We start from the raw sequence: 14,858 nt of genomic DNA, 5'->3' as shown, positions 1-14,858 counted from the left end.
CTACGATGTGAAAGTTCTGTTTGTTTCTCCTTGATGAAACCCCCTGCCCCTTGGTTAACTCTATTTCCTTGTAATCTAACCACCCTCCCATCCTCCCTTCGATCACTGCTTGCAGAGGCAATAAAGTCATTGTTGCTTCACATTCATGCATTCTTTATTAATTCATCACACAAATAGGGGGATAACTACCAAGGTAGCCCAGGAGGGGTGGTGGAGGTGGGAAGGACAAGACCACACAGCACTTTAAAAGTTTAAAACTTATTGAATGCCAGCCTTCTGTTGCTTGGGCAATCCTCTGGGGTGGAGTGGCTGGGTGGCTGGAGGCCCCTCCACAGCGTTCTTGGGAGTCTGGGTGAGGAGGCTATGGAACTTGGGGAGGAGGGCAGTTGGTTACAGAGGGGCTGTCGCTGCGGTCTGTGCTCCTGCTGCCTTTCCTGCAGCTCAACCATATGCTGGAGCATATTAGTTTGATCCTCCAGCAGCCTCAGCATTGAATCCTGCCTCCTCTCATCACACTGCTTCCGAGCAAATTTTTGTGAGCGTGGTGTTTCGCCATGTGCGCAGAGTTTAGGATCTGTGTGCGTGCGCACATGTGCACAGCTTAGAGGGAACAGTGATCCAGATCATTAATGAAGATGTTGAACAAAACCAGCCCCAGGACCAACCCCTGGGGCACTCTGCTTGTTACCAGCTGCCAACGAGCCATTGAGCCATTGATCACTACCCATTGAGCCCGACGATCTAACCAGGTTTTTATCTACCTTATAGTCCATTCATCCAATCCATACTTTTTTAACTTGCTGGCAAGAATACTGTGGGAGACCATATCAAAAGGTTTGCTAAAGTCAAGATCTATCATGTCCACCATATCCACAGAGCCAGTTATCTCATCATAGAAGCCAGTCAGGTTGGTCAGGCATGACTTGCCCTTGGTGAATCCATGTTGACTGAATAACAGATTAATTGATCTCTGTGCATTCTATGCACTGCACAAGGCAGGAGCATGATGGAAAAATGTGATCATGTAATTAAAGACTGTATCATAGTGGATATGCACAAGAGAGCCCAGTTAAGGTTGTTGGGGCAACCTTAATTCTGGCATTCCTTATCTTTTGCGTGCTTGACTTTGGAATCTTCATGATGGTGTTCTAACACAGGGGTTTTGTGTGTGTGTGTGTGTGTAATATCATTTTTAAATGTCCAGATTTGTTCTTCCCTTAAAGTGGTGTCTTATGATGATCCCATAGGAAACCCTTAACTTGTAGGTGTTTTAAGCAGGCATGAGTAGGGCAGTAGTTATCTTCTAGCAGTATACCAAGGTGTAAAAAAGTATTCAGAAGACGCTGTCAGTCATAAATTTAACATTTTGTTTCTGTTAATTAAAAGGATTATGTGAAGCACGTTTTGTTCAAAATTGATCAGTATAAGGTAGATGTTTCAGAAGATATAAAGCAATCCTCTGCCTTGAGAATTCATATTCTCTTTTATGAGATGGGCTTTTCAGGTTTGGCACTGTTTGCAATTAGCAATTGTCACACTTGCAAGGCGGTGTTAATAACAAGGTATTGCTTCTTTCCGCCTGTCTTGGTCCAATGAAGCCAAAGTCTATTGACCCTTAGGACACATTCAAGGGGATTATCTATCCCAGGCCAAGTGGAAGGACTCAGAAAGGAGTAAAGGTATCAATGTTTACACTGAGTGCATAGGTTGGAATTTATTATTTTTATTGCAAGTGTTCTTTAAGCTGTGGAGAGGTGCAACTTTAAGCATGCCTGTTCAGAGTTTTAAAATATGCCCATCAGTGAAGTATCTGCATGCTGTTATCTGGGTTGTATTTTGTTTCTTTTAATGGAGGTAGAATTGAGTTCAATGTAAACAAATTTGTGTATAGTTGTCAGTATCTGTGTCTATATTGTTCAGATCAGCAATCAAGCAGGACTTTGGAGCTGTGCTCCGGCTCCGCTTTAGGTCCAGGTAAAAAGCTGCAGCTCCACTGCTCTGGAGCTGCTCCGTGGGCTCCGCTCCGAAGCCCTGGAATCAAGCACAGTACGTGGTTATAAATTCAGAAGACGTATACTCTATGAAGACTCTGACCTTGGATGTATGTCTAAGCATAGCGTCATCTGGCTCTTTTATTTAAGAAATAATTTTAGGTTTTCTATTCAAATAGCTAAGGGGTTTTTACTCCCTCAAAATTGTACATATACGGAAAGTGAGCAAATTAAAAATATATCCAAAATAGAAAAACATCAATAAATTTGTGAAACACACTGGTCGTGATAATCGTGTTACAGATCCTTTTATAACATGCTGAAATAACGTTAAATCATAACGCTCAATGAAATAAGAGCATGGTATAAATTCAGTGGTAACTTGCACCCCATGCACATCCCATTAACTTTTACTGGATTTGTGCAGGTCTAAATTATCACTCCCCCCCCCCCCCACACTTGTCAAAATTTTCCTACTTATTGTCTAGGTCAGGGGTTCTCAAACTTGGAGTCAGGACCTCTCAGGGGGTCACGATGTTATTGCATGGAGGTCAACGAGCTGTCAGCCTCCACCCGAAACCCCGCTTTGCATCCAGCATTTATAATGGTGTTAAATATATAAAAAAGTATTTATAAGGGGGGGGTCACACTCGGAGATTTGCTATATAAAAGGGGTTACCAGTACAAAAGTTTGAGAATGACTGGTCTAGGTTAAAAGAGGCTCACTCCAACTATAGAGAACTGAAAAATCTGAGTTAAATTTACAGACTAGGAAGGGAGGAATTCTAGAATTGCTTTTGTTTTGCCAGTTGCAGTTTTTGATTAAATTAATCTATCTTTACTGCTTGCTTTAAGGTCTCCCTGGAAGGAGAACATTGCATGAAGTCTGCAAGGGGTTTTCTCTTGTGCAGTCGAGTCACCCAAATGCAAAATAAAGGCATTGCTTTGGTTCAGTAGGATCAAATAATTAACACCAGCCATTGGATATTGACAGAGCATGGTACAGAAACACAGGGCTTGATCCACAAAGAGGACTGGGCTCAACATTGCAATGTCTAATTTCAGGCACCCTGCTGCCTAATGGAATCAGCAGCCCTTAGTTAGGTGTCCAGGCCCCTTACACAATGCAAGGGGAAGCTGGGTGCCCGAGAATGGGATTCATAGAAACCAGCAAGCTGAGTGGCCAAAGCTAGCCCTTAGTAAATGCTGAGGAGAGGCCTGGGTCCAAAGGCCCACCCCTCAAAGGGAGTTGGATGCCAAAGTCGAGGTGGGAGGGAGGCACCTATCTCCCCTCAGGATTCACAGCCATTAACCCTCTCCTGGAGTTAGGCACCTACGTTCTTTCTCCCAAAAATGGGAGGAGGAGGTGGTGCCTGTGCTGCACTTGTAACCTTTAGCTCAGTAGTTAGACACAGCGGTTCTCAAACCATGGGTCAGGATCCCAAAGGGGGTCGCAACCTCGTTTTAATGGCTGGTGTTAGACTTGCTGGGGCCCAGGGTAAAGCCGAAGCCTGAAGGCTTCACACCTGGGTGGTGGGGCTCAGGTTACAGGCCCCCTGCCTGGGGCTTCAGCTTTGGCCCCCCTGACCCAGAGCAGCAGGGCTTTGGGTTTGGTCCCCCCCACTCCAGCGTGGTGGGGCTTGGGCAGGCTCAGGCTTTGGTCTCCTGTTCTGGGGTTGTGTAGTAATTTTTGTTGTTAGAAGCGGGTCATGGTGCAATGAAGTTTGAGAACCCCTGGGTTACAGCATGTGGCAGACTCAGGTTCAAGTCCCCACTCTGCTTGATTTGGACCTAGGTCTTCCACCTGCTGGATGAATGCCCTAACCATAGGGATATGGAATGTTCTGTGATAGGTCTCCCTCTGTCTCTCCCATTGAAGCCTGGGTCTACTCTGAAGATAGGTCTACTCTGTCTACATAATTAAATCGTCATTGGAACAGGGCCTTGAACTTGGGGTCTCCCACAATTTCAGGTGAGTGCCCTAACTACAGAGCTATAGGGTCATGCCCATGTGCCTTGTGGCCAATCAGGAGATAGATGGAGTTCTCATTAATTGGCGTGAAATGCAAGATTAAATTTTGTCCTCTTAGTTAGGACTGAAAATAGCTTGGTTGCAACAGTCACCAGTTCCCTTTTTTAGCTCCAGTTTGTGTGGAGTGTTATATTCTCTGAGATAAAATCTAAACAGGGGATGAATAGGCATAGCCGTTTCTAAGGATGAAATAAGTGAAAAGTTATTAAAGGAAAAACCAAAGTAACACTTGCATATTTCTAGCTCAAGGAGCTTCTAAGAGGTACCTATTTACTAACCAAATCATATAGACAGCTGTGATTTTTTAAATGGTAATGAGAGAATTTGGCTTTTTAATCCCTTTAGGAATCTTATTACATTTCCTTCTAGGAAAGAGGCCACAGTAAGCTACAAATTTGGTTTTCCTTAGTGTTTCTGCAGAGCAAAACAGCTGGTGGCATGCACAGCACAGCACTCTGAAGAGCTGCACGGTCTGTTTTTAATCGGAGAAAAGCCATTGGGGAAGATGGACAATGTTTTCTTTGTTTGAGCAATATGGCTTCTTTCTTACATTTTCAAATTACAATGGTCTTAATACAGTATATTTACAAATAGCTGAGATGTGAAACAGGATTTCTTATTACTCTACAACAGCCAAATCTGTAGCAAAATGTAAAGTGATTACCGCACAATACCCCAGTGTAGCAGGAGAAATATGTAGTGATCACCATCCTCTATAACAGCCCTTAACATATTTGAAGACTGTTATTAGGTCCTCCCTCAGTCGTCTTTTCTCAGGATTTTAAACATGCCCAGTTTTTTCAACCTTACCTCATAAGTCAGGTTTTCTAAATCTTTTATAATTTTTATTGCTCTCCTTCAGATTTTTCTCCTATTTATCCAGGTGTTTCTTAAAGTAGGTTGCCCAGACCTGGATGTAGTATTCCAGCCGAGGCTTCACCAGTGCCAAGTAGAGGTGACAATTACCTTCCATGTCTTACATATAATGGTTCCAAGATTGCACCAGCTAGTTCCTTAAACACCCTTTGGTAAATTTACATCTAACTTATCTAAATATTCTTTAACCTGTTCTTTATCTCTTTTGTCTTACATTCTTTCCCCCTTGCTGTTAATATTAATTGTGTTAAGTATCTCATCACGATTAACCTTTTTAGTGAAGACTGAAGCAAAACAGGCATTAAACACCTCCACCTTCTTGCTGTTATCAGTTTAGTTCTCCTTCCCCACTAAGTAAAGGACCAACTGTAGGCTAATAATCATCCTGCCACCCCCACCCTCCGCAAAAAACAAACCAAGAATGAACAAACAAAACCCCTGCAACGATGAAACAGTGCAGGCAGAAGTCCAGCGGCAGAGTGGGGGCTATCCAGGTTATTGCACTGAATGCAGCATGTACGATTACCTGCCTTGAGGGAAGGTTGTGTGTGTGTGTGCATTCAGTGCAAACAACTCATGGTCTTCCGAGACTGTCCTCTTGAGACCGGAGTGGCTGAATACAAGTAGCTAAGGGAGATGAAGAGGAACATAGACAAGATTTTCAGGGACACAGCAGAGCAGTCCCACCCACATTCTGACAGCCTCTGTACTGTTGAGGAGGATGAAAGTGTCAGGAAAGAAGATCATCAATCTGGAGTGGAAGGAAACAATCCTATATTTGGGACCCCTCTCAATTAGGGAACATGATGTCATGGTATCCTCTTGCACTTTGGATACCCCTCTGGGTGAGGGAACCCCAATTATTAGGAAAAGACAGGTAATAGTTATGGGGGATTTTATTATTAGAAATATAGATAGTTGGATTTGTGATGATGGGGAGAACTGTATGGTGAATCGCCTGCCAGGTGTGAAGGTTGCAGTCCTCTCAAGACATCTAGTAATTATGTAAATTGGGGAAAAAACTGAGATCTGGGTATGTATTAAAGGGATTTCTGCTGCTTCACCAACCACTCACCTTGTACCTGCACTGTGAGAAATTTCATCTTTCTGTATCTTTTGCTGTATGGTGAGCTTTAAAAAAAACCAACAAACAAAAAAAAACTAAACTTGAAAAACAAACTATCCCATACTTGGTGGCTTGGCACAAATAGTTTTACTAGGTGAGTTGGGCTGTTTTAGGGATCCATTTCCCTTTGTCATTTTCAACAGCAAGCAGATTATTTAATCAAACCAACTTTGTAGGCTATGCTCTTATTTAAAAAATTAGATGAATTAAAGTGAGAGATCAAAAGTATTTATTTAGATTTATATTAGAGGTGAAGTTCTGTGATTTAACATTTTCTCTTAAAATTAACAATTTGTGACATACCCAGGGTACAATCCAGACCAGTGAGTAGCTGTGTTACCGCTGACTTCTAACCTGGGGTACCCTTTACACTGTTTTGCTACTGTAGCTTCCAGTCAGGACTGCTCAGAGCCTCCAGCATGCAAGTCATTCTCAGCTGTGTCTGTGTGCACCTGCAGCCTGCTAGTCACACCTAGGGTCTTACCAGCCTGAATTATACTGCAGGGTGACCCCAACACACTCCCAGTCCCAGACATTACCGCCCAGAAATGTACATCTTGTACTGCCCAGCCTTCTCCTGGACAATACAAGTTTATAGAAAGTCTGTCATTTCATGAATAGAAATGGTATGCACAAACCTTATTACCCCAAATGGAGTTTCCCAAACACTTCAGTTCAACACACTGGATTAGATAAAACAATAAAATAAATTTATTAAGTACAAAGAGAGAGACTTTTGAGTGAACACAAGTGATGAGGCATAAAAGTCAGAAATGGTTACAAGAAAAATAAAGATAAAATGCAATTAATGCCTAACTTAACAAACCATTAAATTTGAAGCTAAGTTTTTCTTACCACATGATCTGAACAGTCTTACCAGCCAAATCTCTTAGGCCAGGATCCCTTCTTCTGTTTAATGGCTGCTTCCTTTGTTCTATGGACAGAGAGAGTGAAGAGGAGGGGGCATATTGGGGTGTCTATCTCTTCTTTTTATAGTCCTTTCTTCCCTTTGAGAAGCATTTCCAGCTGGGAGCAGGGCAACAGACTGACTGTGTGGATGGGAACTTATGCTGGGTTTTTTGCTAAGATGTAGATTTTTTGCCCCTGTCCCTTTCCTGCCAAAGAATAACCACTTAGCAGATAATGGCCCATTCTCCTTGTTTACACCTGGCTGAGGCATCATCTTGTACTTTGTCTCTGAGGAACTAGTTTGGCCACTCCCCAGACTTGGAACATGTTTTAGTAACACCATATAGTGGAATCTTATAACTCAGTGTTGCCACACATATTTTACCAGGACAATAGTGATCAGAAGCTTGAGTTTTCAAATGATAACGCGCAAGGCAGATGGTGTACAAAGATTATTACAACAGTGGAAACGGGTATATTCTGTCACACAATTCATAGAATAGTTAAAATAGCAAACCCAGCCATGACACTCATCAACAATCACTAATGAATCAGCCGGGCTGGCAGGGTTCAGCACTGCATATAGAGATCAGTGTACAAGAGATGAGAACTACAGAGGGACTCTAATTTGAATATTGACATTGTGCAGCTTGAAGAGGTAACATCAGAGCAAATCTTCCACATTCAGTTCTTCCCAGGCTTATGGCTGATTGGTCTGTATGTTTTGGACAGAACCATTTTGCAAGGCCTAAATTCGGAAATGGTTTCAGTTCAAACAATCCCAGTTTCCCTACGTTTATCTCCTTGTGAACCCAAAGGCAGGGTTTGATCTAGACCGATACATGTGCAGGAGCTCTGTCATCAGAACTGGAAATAGTGACTTTAGCTGTGCAGTCTTTCCCAGTGGCTCAGACTCTGAGGTCAGCCCCAAAATATCCCTGACATCCAGACAGGGCAAAAATGTCTGTATCCCTTTTGAGGGAAAGCTTGAAGACCTGAGTGAAATTTGAGTAAACACTGTTGGCTTGCAAATGCAGGCTGAATTCAAACCAAGGCAGATTTCAAGGGCATCTGAAGCTTATATTAAGTGCTTCATGATTTTCTAGGCAACGTCTTCTGGAAAAAGTGAGTTTAAAATGTTCTGCCTCTTTTAATGGGACTTGGTGGGTAAGTTTCCTCTGGTTAATGGATGCAGAGTCAGGAGCTCCAGGATCCATTCTCAGTTCTGCTGTAGATCTGCTGTGTGACCTTTGGGCAAATCACTTTAACTACTGTATGTCTCTTAGAATGGGGATAATAGTAACCACAATGGTGCTGTTGCTGTTACCAGGCTAGCTCTGCCTCTGACCCCTCCTGGTCTTTTTTGTGTGCAGCCCCACTCAGCTCTCAGGCCTTGAAGCTTTCACATCTCTCAGGGAGGAGTCATGTGATTCTCCCACTCTCAAACAGGGCTCTGGGCTGCAGTCCCCAGGTCCTAATCATGATTACCTCAGCAGGCCAAGGACTGTTCATTGCCTGCAGTTCTGTTCCCTCTGGAACCAATGACTAGTTAATACAGTGACCAGACAGCCTGTTAAAGCAAAGTATTATTTATAGAACCAAAGCACTGCAGAGAAAATCAATCTTAAAACAATAAACAGACTGTGTACATTCCTGTCTTTCCCTGAGGTTCATCATTCCCTGGAAGGTGGGAAAGGCCCCAACCGATCTGGAGACTCACACAGGACCAGTGTCTGTGATCCATGTCAGTCTGTTCTCCCCAGGAACAGCTCCCCTCCCTCTCTCTCCTGAGAGTCTTCCTAACCACTGAGCATCCCTGTGATTTCTATCTCTGTCACAGCCTTGGCAAAGCAGCTGTGCTGTTTTGGGCCAGAGCCTGGAAGTCATCTTCATTGCTAACAGCTTGGCCATTGTCTTGCAATTGCCTCCCCCGGCCCCGACCTTTTTGTACAGGGAAATTGCTTATCTATAACCAGTATGTTGCCTACTTCCTTGTTCTTCTAACAGCCCCCCTATTAAACTAGACCAACACATCCATACAGGAAAGTCTGATAGCCACTCTACCTCATGTGATCAGGTCACATATATAAAATTATTATAAATAGCTGCTCCATCTCCACCACAGGCACCCTTTGAGTTACCATTTTCCTGCTCGCTATTGGGTCAGGTTTGATATATAGCATTCCACTAATAATAGTGGGCCCAGTTTTATGGCCAAAGAACATGCACCTTGGTGCAAAATTGTGCTCCAGAATCTGAATTTTCATTAGTTGAAAAAAAAAAATCTTGCCTTTGGATGTGTTTGAAGTTTTGTCCAACTTCAGGGCAAAAAATTGTTCATAAACTTGAAAAAAAAATTGTAGAAAGGGGGTTCCCCCTTTTCTGCCAGTTTTAGGTGAGACCTATCTGCAGCTGCATCTTGCTCTCCAGATTTTCACAGTAGGGGAAATAACTGGATTATAGTACATACTTCAGAGAGAGCAGAAGACCATCTTGTAGGTGGAGAGCAGGAGTCATCAAAAGTACAGCCTGGAGAACCGCCCTGGAGCCAAGGCTGGGAGGTCTGGGGAGATGAATTGCTGAAACTGGCTATAAACTCCCGAAACTGGCTATAAACTCTCAACTTCTCTGACATACCTGGGGGAAGGGGGAGGAATGAAGTTCTTTAAGAATGCCATTGGAGCTGAGGCCTGGAGAATGGAGCCTGGCTTCCTCAAGAGTTTAACGAGACAACCCAGCCTTAAAAATTAATCAATGAAGTTTATCATTAAGTATCTTCAACTATGAACCATAGCCGTGTGGATGGGATGAGGGAGGTAGGGGAAGGATTAAGGGTGTATCATGGCAATAGAATAAATTAATATTACTGTAGAATTTAGTCCTATTGTGTCATGGCTAAGGCTGTGAGTTTGTCCCGGAAGTCACTGATTCGGTGACTTTCTGGAACCGCCAGGACTTCTGCAGCAACCACACTGGCCACTACTGGAGTTGTCTCAGCCCCACCCTGAGCACCAGCGGTGATCTTGGGCTGTACCCCACCCCACCCAGGAGCACCAGTGGCAGTCCCGACCTGCCTCCTCTCCCAGCACCAGCGGCAGTCCCGGGCCACGCACCGCTGCCCTCCTCCCAGCATCAGCGGTGCCCCTGGGCCAGCCCCTGCTTCACACCACCCATGGCATCCCTGGAGTCCCCCCTCCAGAGCACCCAAGATTTAGTCAGGGTATATAGTAAAAGTCATGGACAGGTCACGGGCCGTGAATCTTTGTTTAGTGCCCCTGACCTGTCCATGACTTTTACTAAAAATATCCATGACTAAAACTTAGCCTTAGTGATGGTCCTCATGGAGTACACAAGACTCCTCCAGTACTGTAATCGCCATCCTTAATTGTAAAAAAATGCAACTTTTTAAGGGCATGCACTGTCTCCACTTCATAGGTACATTAGAAGATCCTCTGACAGAATTTGCTCTAAAACCCATATTATTATTATTGTTTTTGATGCTTTGTACCACATAGTATCTGTCCTCTGAAAGATCATGCTTTTTTGGCAAGTCAATAGTCTTTATTTGTGGAGCTGTCTTGTTTGGAGCATTGAACCAAACCAGCTCCAGCCATGGTGTGGGCGAGGAGATCCCCATATCTAATGCATAGATCCTTAGTGCCATTTTTATATCAAAGATAAATTGTAAAGGTCTCATGTTCTGCAATGTCTTGTTCTCTCCAGAGTGTCAGGAATAATGAATGAAATGATGGAGGAGGTCTCCACATGGGTCTCGCCACTCCTCCTCTTGCCCAGACACACACAAGAGGGTCCAACCCACACAAGGGGGTTCTGGGAGATATGACTTTCCTCAGCCGAGCCTAACAAAAGAATTATTCTATTCCAGAAGCCAGTGGATGCTTGAAGGATGGAGAGGGAAATGGGCAATTAAATGTTAAAAGAATGAATGAAACGCTTGTGGTGTCAAAGAATCAAAGCTTCTTTACAGGGTTACAGCCAAAAGATGCTTATATTGTGGTCAGAAAAAAAAGTGTGCGGGGGGGGGGGGGGGGTCGGGTTGCTAGTGAGGGTACAAAAGGGCTGGGGAGTTTGCAAGAGGGAGAAGCTGCAGGGCCCATATCAAACCTTAGCAGTCTGGATAAGGGGTTTGAAGGTCAATGCAGATTGGTGTGCTCTTGGGGGAGAAACAGAAAGGCAGCCCCATGGTGAGGGACTGTGAGCTGGAGAAGAGAAGGTGTTATAACAGCAAAGAAGCAGAATGTGACCAGGAACTGGCCCAGGACCCTCCCACCATACTAATACTCTAAGCTATAAACCAGAGCCCTATGAACTTAGGTGAAAGCTGAATAACGCAGCAGCCTGTTAACTCTGTGTTATATGTAAATAGTTCAGGGTTGACTGGCTTTTTTACTGTCTTTTTTTATATAAAAAGTGATTCGCAAAAGGGCGAACTGGAAAAACTAACCTGTTTTATTGGGCTCAGAATCCCCTTAAACGTTCTTCTACTTCCTGTACTTGCAGCTGCTGGAAGTTCTCCCTTCCACACCAAACAAGCACTTTGTTGATTTTAAAAGCAAACGGGATGTGCCAGAAGACTGTCATTGTCCTCTGACTGACTGACTTTTTACTGTAGCTTTAGTGGGCTGAAATGCAGTGTTGTGGGATTAATGCCCTGACCACCCTTCCCTTGGAAACTCAGTCCATGAATTTCAATGATTAACTGTTATTGTCAGACCCTCCCAGTAATACATTTACATGGCACTTTCTAAACTTGATTGATATATTCTCTGCTCCAGACAGCTTATTCTCTGTGCATATGTAACCCACAGACCTCCTGGGTATGGTGCTCTATTCTATCTAGTGGCACCAAGACCACTTAGAGATTAATGAGTCTGCTCTACAGCCTTAATTAAGGGCCATATGGCTTTTAGCTCATGCAGTAGAGGCTCATGCAGGGCCAGATTAAGACCTTTAGAGGCCCTAAGCACTGAAAAGATTATGGTGCCCCCCCCATGTGTAATTTAAAATAAAAACAATACTATACCATAAAATAAAATTTTATTTTTCAAAATGACACAAAAAAACTTACATGTATGCTGAAATTAAAATAGCTTCTTTCTAGATTTTCTGATTGCAAAATTCTGGATAAGTTCATCAAAGCTGACTCGCCGAAGCATGTCCGCTTCCATACACAATAGGGAAAGTGAATCAAGTCTGTCCTGACACATTGTTGTTCTCTGAGGGTTTTTTATTCTTTTCAGCTGAGAAAAAGAGCGTTCTGCGGAGCAGTTAGTAATCATCCATGTTAGAAAAATACATAGTGCGATCTCTACATTTGGAAATACACATTGTATTCCATCTTTCAATATTGTGTCATGAAGATCAATGTGACTGAATTTCATTTTTCCTGTTTCATTAAACTTTGCGCGCATATAACAGTGGAACTGCTGTACTTCTCCACAGAGATTCATGTTCAAGTCAACAGGGTATGAATCAACTAGCTTTTGGGAACCTTGTGAATATTGTTAGTCAGATAAGTCCATATCATTAGAAAGGAAAATCTATTTGATACTTTTGTACACTTCACCTCTCCTCTTCATATGAGCTTCAAATGTATCAATTATAGGGTAGAAGTAGATACGCAAAATTTGTCTCTAGGATTCAATGCTGTTTCTGTTACACTGCCATCATTTGTTTTTTTTTTTCCTGATTTGCTTGCGGGACTGGGCTTCTTTGTAGTTAGTTTCAGAGTAGCAGCCGTGTTAGTCTGTATTCGCAAAAAGAAAAAGAGTACTTGTGGCACCTTAGAGACTAACCAATTTATTTGAGCATAAGCTTTCGAAAATAAATTGATTAGTCTCTGTCAAGGTTCCTTCCCCACTCTGAACTCTAGGGTACAGATGTGGGGACCTGCATAAAAACCTCCTAAGCTTACTTTTACCAGGTTTAGGTTAAAACTTCCCCAAGGTACAAACTATTTTACCTGTTGCCCTTGGACTTTCACTTCCACCACCAAATGTCTAACCGGGTTTATTATTGGGAAAGAGCCATTTGGAAATGTCTTTCCCCCCAAAATCCTCCCCAAAATCTTGCACCCCACTTCCTGGGGAAGGTTTGATAAAAATCCTCACCAACTTGCATAGGTGACCACAGACCCAAACCCTTGGATCTTAAGAACAATGAAAAAACATTCAGTTTCTTAAAAGAATTTTAATAGAAGTAAAAAGAATCACCTTTGTAAAATCAGGATGGTAAATACCTTACAGGGTAATTAGATTCAAAATATAGAGAATCCCTCTAGGTAAAACTTTAAGTTACAAAAAGATACAAAGACAGGAATATCCATTCTATTCAGCGCAGCTTATTTTCTCAGCCATTTAAACAAACAGAATCTAACGCATATCTAGCTAGATTACTTACTAAGTTCTAAGACTCCATTCCTGTTCTGTCCCTGGCAAAAGCGTCACACAGACAGAGAGAGAGCTTTTGTTTTTCCCTCCCCCCAGCTTTTGAAAGTATCTTGTCTCCTCATTGGTCATTTTGGTCAGGTGAGGTTATCCTAGCTTCTTAATCCTTTACAGGTGAAAGGATTTTTCCTCTGGCCCGGAGGGATTTTAAAGGTGTTTACCCTTCCCTTTATATTTATGACAGTCTCTAAGGTGCCACAAGTACTCCTTTTCTTTTTGCGAATACAGACTAACACGGCTGTGACTCCGATGAAGTGAGCTGTAGCTCATGAAAGCTTATGCTCAAATAAATTTGTTAGTCTCTAAGGTGCCACAAGTACTCCTTTTCTTTTTGTAGTTAGTATCAGGCAAGATATCTTTTGATATGTCTTCAGATCTTTCGAAATCATTCCTCAAAGTGTGTAAGTGGTCTGCTAATGATTGACAGAGGTCTGCATATGTTTTCAAATCCAATTCTTCTTCTTGGAGAGCTTGACTTGTGTGGTAAAAGTGTTATAAAATTTCATTCCACATGGTCAACATGAATACAAACTCTAATTCTTGCATCTTGTTTGCAATGTTTTCTGCCTCTTGTATAGTTTCTTCCCTTTTTGTGATTGGTCTTCAGCTATAGTTTCTAAAACATCCACAGTCTTTGAATAGGACTCCCAGAATAGCACTTGTTGCCACTGCATATGCCTCCCAGCGAGTATTAGAAAGAGATTTCAACACACGATCATTGCCCAAATATGTTTTAAAGAACTGCCCATCGGTGTGTTGAGGCAGAGAAAAATGTATAAAGTAACTGGATGATTGAGAAAAAACTTACTGCCACCAGACATCAACCAACAGCACTGTGGCCAACAAGATTGAGCACTGCGGCCATCAATCCCAAGAAATTTCCATTCCGCACTGATCCAAATGTGTCATTTGATCCTCGGAAAGGCAGACCACATTCAGCTAATGTTTGAATAACAGCTATAACACACTGCAAAACATGTCACCAGTATTCATGCTCCCCTTTATTTTGTTCTTCCAATTTTTGTGTCAATCCAAAGCCCTATCTTTGATTTAAATATGTCAACGCTGAATCTCTATGAGTAGTGCTATTTTCATGTTGTTCAATTAAGCAGTATTCCGCCAGTCATTAAATCCATCTGCAGCAAACCAGGATGTTGAAGGTTTACATGCAAAAAGTTTGCAAACTAAACAGTACACAGACCCTGTTGATGGTGAATACAGTAGTGTATTTCTCACCATTCGCTTTCATGCCGAAAAATATTTTTTGTGGACAATATCTTGTTTGTTTGCCATTGATAAAAGTCCGACGTGACTTCTCAAATGGCCCAGTGTGGTGTTGACGGTTATTTGGTCCACGATCTATCCAGTAAACTACATCATCGGTACTGAAATCAACCCACATACCGGGATCTTTTCTTCTATTATTTACAGCATGAGCAGGTGCAGTCTGACACATC

The 14,858-nt window shown here is 42.6% G+C and overlaps 1 protein-coding gene across 1 annotated transcript in view; it reads left to right on the top strand.

The window, feature by feature from the left end:
* The window catches only part of ST6GALNAC3 (ST6 N-acetylgalactosaminide alpha-2,6-sialyltransferase 3), a 351,382-nt gene that overhangs the window by 32,878 nt on the left and 303,646 nt on the right, over window positions 1-14,858 (top strand). The gene's annotated exons all lie outside the window — the stretch shown is intronic.

This window comes from Chelonia mydas, chromosome 8 (assembly GCF_015237465.2).
Source record: "Chelonia mydas isolate rCheMyd1 chromosome 8, rCheMyd1.pri.v2, whole genome shotgun sequence".
NCBI classification, from domain to species: Eukaryota; Metazoa; Chordata; order Testudines; family Cheloniidae; genus Chelonia; species Chelonia mydas.
The sequence above is the reverse complement of the archived record's forward strand: the minus strand, read 5'-3'. Positions and strand labels throughout refer to the sequence as shown.